Source organism: Pagrus pagrus (genome assembly GCF_965226575.1).
Source record: "Pagrus pagrus genome assembly, chromosome: 7".
Lineage (NCBI taxonomy): Eukaryota > Metazoa > Chordata > Actinopteri > Spariformes > Sparidae > Pagrus > Pagrus pagrus.
Genome location: NC_140191.1, coordinates 28,217,129 through 28,231,922, shown reverse-complemented (window position 1 = coordinate 28,231,922; position 14,794 = coordinate 28,217,129). Strand labels below are relative to the sequence as shown.

The following is a 14,794-nucleotide window of genomic DNA, read 5'->3' as shown; positions in this document are numbered from 1 at the left end:
TCCCATACAGAGCGTGAACCTTTCAACCTTTAATCCTTTAGCTAAATTCAGAGCTAATTTAGAGTCTAAGAAATGCAGTGTGATGTTTGAGGGAGATCCCTGATCAGGGTGTGAGACTAGTTGCTTTCTCTCTCAGCCAGATCTGTTTCACCCCCTGCAGGAAGTGAGTGCATGAGAAAAATGAAAAAGAGAGCGTAGTAGTTACAGGTTGTCTTCATGTGTTGTGTAGCTGGAAGTGATGGGCAGCTCCACATGGCTTTTTTCTCCCAAAGCGTTGCTAATGTTAGAGGCAGTAGTGTGGGCTGGAACTGCTGGCTCTGTCTGCTAGAGAGCCAGAGGCAGGGAGGGGGCAGAGCAGCTGCCACCTGCCCCCCTCTGTGGGGATGGGAAAGCCTCAGAGGTATGCGCTGCAGAAATGTAGCTCTCTTCATCTCAAGGTCAGCTGTAATATTGTGTTCAATAATGGGGTGAGATAAGGGCTTTTTTTTATTTTTTGCAAAGAAGTTTCAGTTTTGCAGATATTGTCTTTACAAGTGTCTAGCTTGAGAACCCCCCGCCTCCCTATTGCCCTGCACACACACACACACACACACACACACACACACACACACACACACACACACACACACCCGCCTCCCTGTGTGCCTCAAACAAAAGCATGCCAGCCCACATTTAGCCCAAATAGGGTGGAAAGAAAGGGAAATGTGCATAACAAGTGGTTTGATTCTCCCTACAATACTCCACACTTTCTCAGTCTCTCCTCCTCTTTCTCACTCTGTCTCTGCTGTGAGACTTTATCTCTTCCTCTCATTCCCTCCCCAGCTGTGCCTCCCTCCTCTAACTTAATGAAGTGGAGACGAGCCAAGAGCATGTAACAGGTCTTTGTCACTGTCTAAAGTGTCCTAGTCGCAGATATCTACTGACTTCATCCAATTAAATGTTCAGCAGTGTGCAGAAGATTAAGACACAATTAGCTTTTGCTTCCTTTATTAGATTGGATTTACGGTTTGGTTTTTGGTTGTGGTGACATAGCAGTACCTCACATGGCCTATTTGAATACAAGTATTTCTTTTTTTTATCAATGAATAGCATGAGGTTAGGTAACCATCAGGAACATTTTGATTACACTTTAAGGAGCAGGATGTTCAGTGATCTTATAATCAATAAAATGACACTCATAGTTTGTACAAGCTACAGGTTAAATCATAAATTAGTCTTCCTCTAGTGTAAAGCAGTGTGAAGCAGTTCCATATGTCCTGTAAGCCTTACGGTACATTCACAAGTGTCTTCCTGTTGTGAAATGAGCTGCATGAAAACCACAAGAGGCCATTTTGAGTTAAGAGACAGAAAAGTAATGTGATGCCTGTCTACATGTCTGTCATACAAAATAATACTTTAGTGCACAAGCATATGTGTTGCAAGCTGGCATTTACCCTGAAGAAAGAGCCACTGGCTCACATACCTCTAGCATACAGCCAGTAGCTTTATCTGACATCCTGCAGCAGTGGTTCATTCTTTGACGCGCGTGTGTGCAGGAGGTTGCCAAATACAGTATAATACAATGAAATGAGCACAAATGTTTCATAATATAGTAATCTTGCTTGGTAGAAACATAACATTGAAGTGAACAAGGTGTCAGCTACAGATGATCACGTATGGCTTCTTAGCGATTATTTGGAGCTGTATGGACATGATGGCATGTTTATTTACTGTCAAAAGGTCAATAAGCAACGTATGAAGGTGCTGTTATTTAGAAGAATTTTCATGTGTTATGTTAGGGCTTGGCGATATGGCCTTTTACTAATATCCCGATATTTTTAGGCCATGTCACGATACAGGATATATATCTCGATATTTTGCCTTAGCCTTGAATTAACACTTTGATGCATACAATCATGCCAGTATGATGATTCTACGTGTCTACATTAAAACATTCTTGTTCATACTACATTAATATATGCTGATTTTAAACATTCATGCCAAAAGGGTGAAATCACAACCAAACAAATTTATCAAAACTGTATTTATTAAATAGTTATTAAGCAGTGGCACAAACATCATGTCATTTCAAAACAATTAAAGTGCTTTTAATGCATGATGTAACTAATATGATGGTAAACAGTAAATAAACAGTAAAATAAAAATAAGCTGCATAATAGGAAATCAAATGGTGAAAATGAAAAGTTCACAGCTTTAGTTTTGGTTTCTTCTGTATGAAATGTATTGGCCAGCTCTTCTCTCACTTTAATGTGCAACTCAGGTAGAGCTTTCTCTGCAAAATATTCGCAACTAGGTATTTTATATCTTGGGTCAAGGGTGTTGATGAGCTTTCTAAATCCGGGCTTTTCAACCACACTCACTGGGGCCATGTCTTTCGCTATGTGGTAGGTTACTGCGGACGTGATCTACTTCTGTTTTTGACTATTTTTTCCGTATGGTGTTGTTTTGGAAAAAGAAGACGCCAGACTCAGCTGCGTCAGTGCGGGCTGCTTCGGCACTTTCTTCGATATGGCACCGTCCGGAGGAGTTTCTAGCACTCGTTGTTTTCTAGCAGGTGGGTTCTCAAATGGTGATATAAGTTTGTTGTACTACCACCTTTTGTGGCGACGCTTTTGCGGCATACTTTACATATTATGGTTATTTGTTCAACGTCCTCCCTCTTGAACCCAAACCACCGCCATTTGTCATAGCACCTGCTGCTGCCGCTACCTGAGATCTCTGCTGTTACATGCTGCCGGGCGTATGACGTTGCACGCACAACAGAATGTGATGTACGTAACTAGGTGCGCTTGTTTTAACTCTCTGTGCAGAGAGATGAGAGAGTGAGAGAAACCTGTAGTTCAATGCCCGCGACTAAAAGCAACTGCGTGACAATTGAATGTATACTCGAATATTCACGATATAGTCATTTTCTACATCCCACAGAGAACAAGCCGCGATACATCGAGTACAGCCCTATGTTATGTCAAACCAGTGCGCAAAGTTAACCTGGGTTGAAAACCTCGAGGCAGAGTTGTACACTCACACAAGCAGTCATGTTGAATCTAAGCATTGAACAGGTTACTGGCATTTGTTGTATACATTTTTATTTTATACTTCAGACTCACCTTTTCATTTCCGGCTAACTGCTCAACACACACACACACACAGAGGGTGACTGGGATGGTTACCATGGTACTAGGTCATGGTAACCACACACTAGGTCATTTTGGGCTCTTTTCCAACTTTTCCACTGGCAATGGCCTTATCTCTGGGTCAGATGCTCCGTCTAAAGGTGACATACTGCTTTTTTGATACTGTATGTGCATATTTTTCAACATTAAAATAATGTCACATTGCTGTATTACATAGGACCAGGGTTGAATGCTACAGAGTTAAGTTTATTATAGCAAATAGGCAACATAACGGAAGAGAACTCACAAGTTTTCTCATCCGCCTTGCTAGTAACAACTTTTTGGAGCTGCAGATTTTGTTAAAGCAAGACACTGACACACCATTAAAAGCACTATAGCCATAAGCTAGACTTCCACCCAAAGGTAATGCCAATTTTAACCAAAGTTTCAGAAAATCTGCGAAAGAAAAATGCTAATTTATGCAGGTTTCCATCCACTACTGTTCATTGAGATAAAAAGTTGGTGGCACTAATGCACCAGTACACCATTGTGGGAGAAGAGGGCACAACAAGATACTGTAGTTAAGAGACCCCCATCAACAATCAAATGGTGGGAAAAAATGTAGAAAACATGGATTTGTTTGAGGAACTGGATAATTTCCTCATCACTCCATCACATGCTTCTTGTATTTCATGATTAATTCACTGAATCTGTTTCCATTGCACTTTGTTACAGTTTCCATTTTATTCAAGTAGATGAACCAAAAGGAAATTTGGCAAAAATTATAAAATAAAGACAAACCCACCATTATTTAGCTCTCAAATGAAATATATTCTGGATTATTTAGCTGAATTGTAGTTATTGTTCAATTTGAAGGGTGGTTTTGAAAAAACAAATTGGAGAAACAGCTGGTAAATTGCTCTCCTCAATGCCACCAGACTCCATTGACAAAAACAGTAATTTTACCTAACAGATCATTGTAAAACACATTTCATTCAAACCCGACAGAGACAAAATATAACTTGCCGAAACCATTTTGGTTGTTCTTTCCACTGTTCCAACAATCACCATCACAGCCATCTTAGTTGTTTCTTATCAAACTCGCCCTATATTACATAAACGACTATGATTGGCCTGACACGGACCAGGATGGAGGGGAAGAATGAGAGCAGATAGTACATGAGGTCACTGATTCGGCTGCCTCTCAGGCTAGCTTAATGTTTCAGATGCAAAATACATAACCACAACATGACTGGCTCTATTCTTCCCCAGGATCGTTGTTGCATGTCATTCCCTTCTCTCCTCTCCTCCTTTCCAGTCTGTTTGTCTGCTTTCACTATCACATAAAGGTACAATTCCCCACCAGCACCACCAAAAAAAAAAAAAGTCTTTAAAATATTGTGGTTTACTGCTGAATTGCCTGGGGTGCACTGTAGATCAGTACCCAAGAAATCATCACCAAATGACAGACAATGACCCACTTTAGGAATAAAAGCAAACAAAATGTAGGTAAGACATTTTCTGCTTTGCCACTGCAAAAAAATATGCAATAGACAATACAATATTACAGATTACATAACCATTAATCTTCATTTGTCATTTGTTAAAGGATATTAGTTGCAAGGCTACCAATGTCCTTAGTCTGCTCTAAGGTTATTACCATCAGAACACTGCACATCATCAGCACCACCTGGGTTTACAGTACTTGTATGTTTTGTGTGTGTGCAGTATGAGTTACTTTCATGCATAACACTAAGAATGCAGGCGTTTTCTGCCCATCCAGGTGAGTGTAAATGTCTACATTGATTTAAGACAGTTATGTCATGGAGACATGACTCCTTCCTAGTGTGTTCCTGCAACATAGCCCACACAAACACAGAGACAGTTGCAAATGTATCTGCAGTTTTTATGCCCACATCCGTTTAAAAAACCTGGAGAAAACTGTTTAATTCTGCTACACACAAACTTGGCTGAACTGTTTGAACCAGGCTTCTATAACATCCTGTTTTATACTTAAGGGAGTCTCATGTAACACTGGTGGAAACTAACTTGAAGGCAGTTTATGTAACTGTTGATTTATGACCACAGCCAGAGATGGAGACAGAAACCGAGAGAAATAGAATGAAGGAGATGAAGTGAGAAAGGCACTCAGATAAGAGAAGAGACAGACACTTAGGGAGGCAGTTAGATGTTTTTCCTCTCTGGATTCCTCTCAGTCTTTTATCAGGTGTTAAATAATGTCTGCTCTAAGTAGTGGGAGATTTTTTAAACCAGCAGACTGTATCAAAGAGTGCAGAACTGTCTTTGTTGTATTTAACTGCTATTAATTCTAAAAAAAGAGAACAATTGGTTCTGTTTGTTTAAGATATCCACCAGGACATTAATTTAGTACACTACTACCTGTGAGAATTGTTCAGAGCTTTTGCTTTAGAAAGCAACAAACTACTCCACTAGGGTGTAGATGGAGTGTCAGTAAGTGGTTGTGGTTGTAAGACTGTAGTAAACAACTTATTGTGTGTGTTAGGGCTGGGCAATAAATCAATATTGTATTGTTCAATTGTTTGAGACTGTACATCATTTTAGATTTTGGATGTCATTATTTGGTGTCTTTTCCTGGTTTTAAAGGCTGCATTGCAGTAAGGTGATGTAATTCAATGAACTCGGATTGTTCTTGTACTTTCTTGTTCTTGTATATTTTCATTTGCCCACTTAGTCATTATATCCACATTACTGATAATTATTTAAGTCTTATTGTGCTAATATTTTGCCAAACTACCACTAGTCATCCCCTACAATAATTGTAGAAATATTGACTTCAAGGTATTTGGTGAAAAATATTGTGATATTTGATTTTGTGGCCCAGTCCTAGCATTTATGAAGTGCTTATGAGGAGATTTCATAATACCAAGATATACATTGTGATTGAGCAAAAATACCACAATTTTATTTGCAGGCCATATTGGCCAACCCTAGCGTGTGTGATGGCCTCAGCAATTCAGTTCAAACCTTTATTTTACCTTTCGAAAAATCATTGAAGTTTCCCTCATTTGTTGTGATGTCGAGATGTCAAAGTTTGGCAAAAGATGCTTGACAGACTGCCAGTCACTGCAGTTTTGCATTAATGTTCATTCAGCAATGTAATTCACTCTTCTGTATGTTACTCAAATCTTAACATGTGTTGTAGGTTCCTAATTTTACTGAAGAAGGAGGTGTTGAAGCACATATGAGTGAAGTGTTTCACTACTCTGTCTGCACCCACCTTAAAGGTCAAGACAAAATAGAAACAGGCAACTGATACTTGAAGCACAATTGCATCTCTCTGGAGAGGCGTTGTTGTGGTTAGAGTTTACAGTAACTCACTGACGGTCATAGCACCACTACACTGTGTCATGCAGTCATTTGACACTTTTATTTTCATTACATACAGTATTAAATGCTAATTAGTCTTCCATTTCTGTCGCTTTCTGCTACTTTATACCTCCTCTCCACTACATTTATTTGATGGATTTGGTTACCAGTTAGTTTGCAGATTTTATAGGCTGTTAATTGTGACATGTTACCAATCAGATATTGTTGCGGGTGGGACATTTTGTGAGAGGATGTTGCATCAGAGTCAAGTAGCACATTTTTAAATTAGCTTATTTTATCGGCAATTTGACACAGATACAAGTGATCAGGAAAAGGCTGAATATCAGCCTCGGTAATCGGGTCTACCCCTACTCTGTTATGTAAGTTTTCAGCTCGGATCTTGGAAGGAGTAGTTTTTACAGTCAGGTTTATACAGTAGATGTTCAGACATGTACAAAATGGTTTAGAAAATATTGTTTGGGCCTTTTATTTTGAGCTGTATTCAGTGTTATGTATTCATTTATTAAACTAGTAGTTGAACTATATTTTGCGATGGCTTGCTGGTAGTTCAACTACTTTCATATGTGGGTAGTGATTTAAGTAGTTAAAACCCTTTTGTTTGTTTGGTTGTTTGTTTGTTTGTCTGTTTTTTTCATTTTTTGTGTGGTTAATATAGTCAAACTACAACTTTGGGCCATGAAAATTTGAGGTCTCAATTAGTCATAAGTATTGATTATTGCAATTTATTTTAATTAACACATTATTAGAGAGATTATTGCATGCTATTTAAGACGTTACCTGGCTAACCTGCTTGGAAAATACCTATTATGATAAAATTAAGGGAGTGGCAACTAGTTTTGAAAATAGTTTTAGTCAACCAAACTAGATTCATCTCTAGACTCACTTTGCTGTAGATCAGCTTCTTCCAGTGTGAAGTAATTGGTAACTTACAAAGCTATTCTTTCAAAGCATCTTCCCCAAAACTGGTTGTATATGACCTACAGATTAGTATATCAGTTGTTTTGGCAAAAGAGAGTAGAAATATCAATAAATTACCATATAAGTATATTCACTCTCCCTCTCCATGGAAAGCATTCATCTCTGTGACGTACAAGTTAAATGGGAGCTTGCAGAGAGACACATGTCCATTTTGTTATCGAGGGACAGCTGGTCAACCATAGCTTTCTCATTCTCTAAAAGGCTTCTTTATAAAGGGGTCATAGGTCACTCAACCAAAATCCAGCCCCATTGGGGTGCAGAATGCTCTGAGAGATTGCCCCCAGCTAAAGGGTCCCACACAGGCACAAACATAGATCATTTCTAAAGGATAACCTTGGTCTATAGGCTCCCATGCATCGGTTTAGGGGAACTATGGGAAACAGATGTTCTATTTTTTGCCAGAGAGAGGAATTCACACACATTGTCAAGTCATGCTGGACACAAGAGACAAAAGAAGGACTTCTTCTTCTGTGTGCTTTCTGTGAGTATACTTGTTGCTGCTGCTTTGCACTGCAACAAATGAACTCCCCCTGCTGCCATTACTGATTTTTTTTTCTCTTCACATCGTCAGTTTCACTACACCAAACGTTACTACTCTCACTTTGTGAATTAAGATAATTATTGGTGTAAAACAATGTACCCGAAAGAGTGAGCTTTATTACCAGCTGGCTTGTGATGTTTTCACTCTGCTACTCTGTGTGCGTGTTTGTCATCACGGCAAAATCTTGTCCTGGGAACTACCACTGAAGCAAGTTTGAGTATTTTGGCAGATGTTCATATGTCTGTTTGTGGAGGGATTTAATCAGTGTTATAGCACCACAAATATGCATTTTTGTTTGACTTTTTTTGACCAGTCTGGGTTCAGTTAAATGTGCTTGATATTACTGCCATGGATGTATTTGTCTGCTAAGTTAGTCCTCATTGAGATTCTTACACTCTGAAGCATAAAGACAGAATTGGAATAGCCTCTGCATCACCAGCAAAACTGACACCTGATAATTGTGGTTCACTCACATGTGATAATGTTGTTGGACATTATAAAATTAGATAAGCAGGGTGGTCAGTATTCCTAAATAAAGAAGCTGGATGTTTATTCTTATACAACTGCGAGGTAGCGGGAAGATGACATCTGATTTCAGTGTCAGCTGAATTGAGCTATTTAGATTAGATTATTCCAAATCTGACTATAAATTTGGAATTAAAAATCGAATTGGCGAAAACATCATCATGCTTAGTAATGTTTAGCGATATAATCGTTGTACTGGTCTGTTCAAATTTAATAGCATGTATAAAGGCTTTATAGGGTTTATTAAGTCACTGCACAATAATTCAAAGTACTATGAGGAAGGATTTTATAAGTTTGGGAAGCTACCATATAATTTGCTTTTTTGCAGGAGTAGCCTGCATGTTTTTGGCTCTTAACGTACTTTAGTCAAAATTATTGTTTTGTTTTCAAGAAGCCTTTTGCAAAACTGTCTCTTAAAGGCTAAATATACTATATGTACTCACTGGGCCTGGATGTGTTTCATGCTTGTGCAGACTGGGATGTCGACTATAAAGACTTTATGAAGGAACACTTAGTGCTGGGTCACTGTACACACATCATAGACTAGGGCGTTAATAATTCAATAATTGTTTCCTCCTAACTTAATTCAATATTAAAATGGATCTTTCCCTGACAATATGTACTAACAGATTAGTAGCTGAACAAATAGAGTGCACTGGCATTAAATAAAATGTTTTTGGATCAGTAAAGAGAAGACATAGGGATGAATAATGAGCTGTGTTTTATAAGAATCCTGATTTGACGCTGATACAAAAAAATGATCTCTTTTTACTGTTGACATTAACTTGCACCTGGCTGTTTTTCCACCTTTCACATGAAGCACAGAAGAAGCTCTCAGCCAATATGGAAGATATTGAATTATTCACAATATAGCATGTGAATTATTTCCCAAAGGGAATGTTGCAAATGACAGTGTGGCAGCTAGGAGGTGATGGATCTCAGATACACAACTACTTAAAATTCCTCAGTGCTTGCAGAGATCTCTGGCAAGCAGGAATCATTCCTCACATACCCCCAGTGAGGAAAAGGGGAGACAATGATATCACTGAATCGTCACTTAAAAACCACTTGAATGTAATATCTGCTTTAAAATTGCTTTCTGAGGCTGTGCATTTATTGTGAGGTGTCAGAAATGAAGATGCTTCCATGGAGGGGAGATATTGAAGCAGAGTTGTTCCTTGTTTAGCTTGTGTGTTGTTGTGGCAGCTGTTCATGAAGCAGATAGATATTGTAAGCCCACACAGCTGACTGTTTTATTGATGTTGGTTTTTAATATATTTTACACAGATAAGAAACAGAAATAACAAATGCTGCGTTAGGATTTTCCTCCACTGTTGATCAGATGCTCTTATAGCCTTTGAATAATTATCTACACAGTGAGTGAGGCGTCCTGTTGGGTCTGTTGTCATTATACATAACTCTAACATTGTATAGCAGGAGAGACATTCCTGAAAACAGCATTGGTATAAGGATCCAAGCCTGCTTTGGCCTGTTCTGTTCCCAAACCTGCATGTGTGCATGTAGTAAGTGTGAATTAATTTAATTAATTTTAAATATAACTCAGGAACCATTCATGGAGTAATAGGATGGGAATATGTTTTTAGTTGATCTGAAATTCTTTCTTTCTTTGATTCTTTGATTGCATAATTTGAAAGAATATGCACATACATAAATTAATAAAATAGAAAATTAGAATTTTGTATGTTTGTCGTCTGGTCATAAGTGAAAACATAGACCCCGAGCCTGTTTCTAAGAAGCAGATGTACTGTGGCTTGGATTGTACCTAATTTATATGTTGCTATGGACAAAAACATCTGCCAGATAAATAAATGTAAGCAGGTTTACTGAGTAAAACTAAGTACCCTCTTAATTCTTACACATGGACTTAGGTAGCCAAAGTTTGCAAAACTACAGATATATTAAGTTATTTTCTCCTTACAAAGTTTGAAGTCAAACATGTTAGCCAACAGTCGCTTATTTACACATTCAGCAGTCACAGAGCTCTGGAGTCTGGAGTCCTTTGTCCACCTGCTGAATGTCCAATGTCCACTCTTCTTTTAGATCCTCTTCAGTCTCAAACTGCCACTGAATGCTCAACCATGTGTACTAGCTAGTCCCTATTTTTGTTAGTTTAGCATTTAGTGCCTGACACATATTCTACGCAAAACCGCTGCCTGCTGCTGTTTGAAAGCTGATGAGAGCTGTGAGAGTGAACCACAACAGTAAAGTTGCAGACCATGAGAGCAAAACAGTGAGCTTCAGAGTTAGGTGATAATTGTCTTAGAGTTCATCACTCCAAGTGACCACTTGTACTCACTCATTTCTCTTGATCTATTATTACTTTGTGTGTGTGTGTGTGTGTGTGTGTGTGTGTGTGTGTGCGTGCGTGCGTGCGCAAGATGGTGTATTTATAGACCAAAGAGCTTAAGCGCTAATACTTTATGTACCTGGCACTAAAATGGTGATGTTGAAATCTCATTATCTGTTTAGGGCCTACAATGTAACTCCATAAAGATGCTGTCAGTAGAATACTTTCATTAGTATATCAGTGTGAAAATATATGGGATGCCACATACCAGTGATATCATAAGAAAAAAATGCAACAGGCAGTGAACTCACTGACCTTAATTAAATGTAGTCTCTCCCTGTGAATCCAGTTAAAATCAAACAAACAGCAAACAACATAACGGGTCCATATTTTGACAAACACTTTTGTGATTAAAGGTCGTAGCTTTGGTGGTCACCAGTACTTTGACACCTTCACCTTAAACACAATGTAGTCTGCAACAAGGGGCTTTGACACAAATTACTGTGTACTATTGACTATTGAGCTGATTTTAAATACGATCTGAGCATGACACCTGATCACACCAAGTTGGGCCAGACCTGTTCCAGTCTGGGCTGGTTGGTGTTGATAATCAGCAGTTAAAATATATAGTGATATGAAAATATTTAAATCAAAAGTCTTCATACAACCTATTTATTCTGTTATGAAACAAGCAGCTGGTGTTGTGGCTGTTCCCATAAACATAAAACAGCACTCTGCGAAGGATTTTCACAGGTAAGCAATACATACTTCAAAAGCTGTACACAAGTGTACAGATTGTACATTGATTGTTTTATGAAATTAAGCTCTGGTGAGAGCAGCAATACAGTTTCTGCCCACCAGTCAAAATATTCAGTAATTTTAATGCTCCCAAACATTCTCACTGTTCAACACATCCCAGTTCCCTGGGTTCATTTTGACCCCTGACCTCCACTGCGATGTAACTTCCGTTCTGTTTGTTTCCGTGATGTTACATCCTGTTTCTAAATTTTTCTTTGACCACAGGAAGCAGAGTGAGCTTTGTAGAATCCCCAGAGTATTCTTCAATCAGAACCATCTCCAGGCTCGAGCTATGCCCAAGTCGCATTTTCTCTTTCCCTCCACTCTCTCTCTCATATTGCATAGGCTGTTAGACATAGACCATGAAACACCATGCCCTTATTCTGTAATGACAATACATTGGCAAGCTGGTCTTAGAGTTGCTCTGCAAACATCTTTTAACAGTTATTGTTCTGCTTTGACACACTTTACAGCATTCATTCTGCCTGGAGGATAAGATTGATATTTACTTCAGATTTTCCCATACCCAGATGGCAGTCATTATATCAATCAATTGAAACAATGTAACTGAGCACATACAGTGTACTGTAAGTGTTAATGCAATTGACTGGTTGCTAAACCTATCCCACAAGTGCTGTAGGAATGATGTATTTTTTTAGGCTAACCCGGAAGTTAGCATCTCCCTGTTGCCCTCGACACCAAAGTCTGTGGGATTTTTCCATTGGATTTTGAAATATTGCAGAAAATAGGCTCTGTGGTAAAAGGCTGGCTTATGACTTATTACACGTTTTCTTCAGCAAAGATAATCTTCACAGATGAACACCACTATTGTGATTTTTGAAGAGTAAATTAAATTGGTTGGAGTAAAAAGCTAATGTTAGGCTATAAACAAACTACATTGTAATCTCGTGACTTTAACATCACCACCACTAAGGTGGTGCACAGAAGATGCACAGGAGAATAATAGCAATCAGTGCAGTGTGTGACAACCACTACCATTCTGACCTAGTAACCTGGGTCAAACCGTATGCTATATGCTATCTTTGGACTGATGCACATAGACTTCTTTAGTGGAAGTTGCACTACTTGTCTCTCTATCTTAACCTTGGTTTCCACCAAGGGGCTTGTTTGCTTTAGTCTTATCAAAGACAGCTGCAATCGGCTGACAGACAAAGAATAGAAGGTCACTAACTGTGAAGGAAAATTCCTTCACATAAGGAATGGATTTAACATTGAGTTTGTCTGCTCAAAGTAAGCTAAGCTACAAATATTAGCATTTCAGGCTAACTAGCTAACTACCTTTAGTAATAACCAAGCAGTACTGCTAAAGGCAGGATAATGCTACTTATCATGCGTGATAACATGACCATGAGAGACAAAACCAAAAAAAAAAGTTTTCACAACTATCATATCCACTGCATAACAATCACTAATCACTGTAGGCTAATGTTAGCTACTATTTGTGAACGTTTACAGTCCAAAAACCCCATGAAGCTAAACTTAGCCTAATTATCTAGCTAGCTACAATTAATAAAATCCGCTGGCAACAGTTGTCAATTCAACTGACAAAATCGTCTCTCACATGCCAGAAATGAGAAGCCTGTTTTTGCCTACCTCTGAAATAAATGGACTTCCAAGAATTCCAAGTGGTTATATATTATTACATTTATCATTGAAAACTGCACTGTACTGTGCAAGAATGGCATTGCTACAGTGACTTAAGGGGGATGGGCTTAGCTAGTGGTCTATTTTATGCAAAAGCCTTTGAAGACTAGATCACAGAAGTATAATGACTAAAATAACAGACAGACATACATTCTGTTTCCCCCTGCTGGGACCCAGGAGTTAGTCATCCAACCAATTTACCAGGTCCAATGATCCAGTGCCAGGCAGATAGAGAACTCCCACCGAGGCACCATGGACAGGGAGCCAAGCAAATTAGACACAACCTCAGAGAACAAGGCAGGGGTCCTTTTCTGCTGGACAAAGAGGAAGTGAAGAAGAAGAGAGATTCCACACAGGCATGCAACCAGAGCTGATTCTCATAACGGTCCACTGTCCAAAATAGCTGTCAAATCTGACTCAGCTGAGAAGTTGCTTAACCCACTGTTATCTAACCCACCTTTGCACCTTTATAAATCTGATGCTTGCAAGTCAGTATAAACATTAAAGATGTGAAATAATCCTAATTTTATGCCTCTAATGTGGTTAATAGCAGAGTTGTACCGGCACAGTGGCCACAGATATCTGCACTGTGGCTACATAGATGAAATTACATAACCCTTAAGTTGATTATGAAATTGACTCGAGGAAGTGTGTCATCTTGTGCTTCTCACTGGTTCACTGTTTTTCTCCCGAATCAATGGGCACAATGTGTGGTTGCCTCCTCCTCCTCCTCCTACTCCTCCTATCAGGTCTGTTACCATAGCAACTTAATGAAGGCTAAGGAGGCCATTTACAAGTGTAAGGGCTGAAAATATCGACTGTGGGCAGCTTCAGGCTAACCAGCTAGCAACCCCAATCAATCCACCTTCAGACTTCAAACGCTGTTTGTCTGCTGTCTCAGGTCTGGTGTTGATTTGATGGGAAAGAGCGCAAATATGGTCAGCTTTATTAATAAATATAAAGGAGGGATCAAGTAGTCAGGTTCTAGAAAAGTTGGCTTTCGTCCAAGTAGTACAAACTCATCTGCGCTTCTTGGGTCACCCTCTACCCAGCTACAGCCTGGCCGCCTGCCAGTGCCTGTCTCTGTGTTTTCCCACCTTGTTCCCCAGTGCTAGAGCATTGTCAGGAAGTTTTAGGATTGAGATTTCTCCTTTTGGAGGCCTCTTTAGCATAGGATTTAGATGAGTAAAATCCCTCTTTCTTTCTTTCTTTCTTTCTTTCTTTCTTTCTTTCTTTCTTGCTTGCTTTCCTTCCTTCCTTCCTTCCTTTTCTTCAATTTATTTAAAGGGGTCAGTGCACAGCTCAAACATAAATGTCAACATTTGATGCACCATGCCACATTATAGTCTCCAGATTATTCACATCTGTTGTCCCTTGTGCAGTAACAAACAGTACAGAGTTAAAGCAATCTACAAAAGTAATGCATAAAAAGAACATATAGGACATGCACGCGACATGCACGCAACTAAACACAAAAGCACATCACAAATGTATGCT

The 14,794-nt window shown here is 39.0% G+C and overlaps 1 protein-coding gene across 3 annotated transcripts in view; it reads left to right on the top strand.

The window, feature by feature from the left end:
• The window catches only part of ncalda (neurocalcin delta a), a 79,683-nt gene that overhangs the window by 35,442 nt on the left and 29,447 nt on the right, over positions 1–14,794 (top strand). The window lies entirely within an intron of this gene.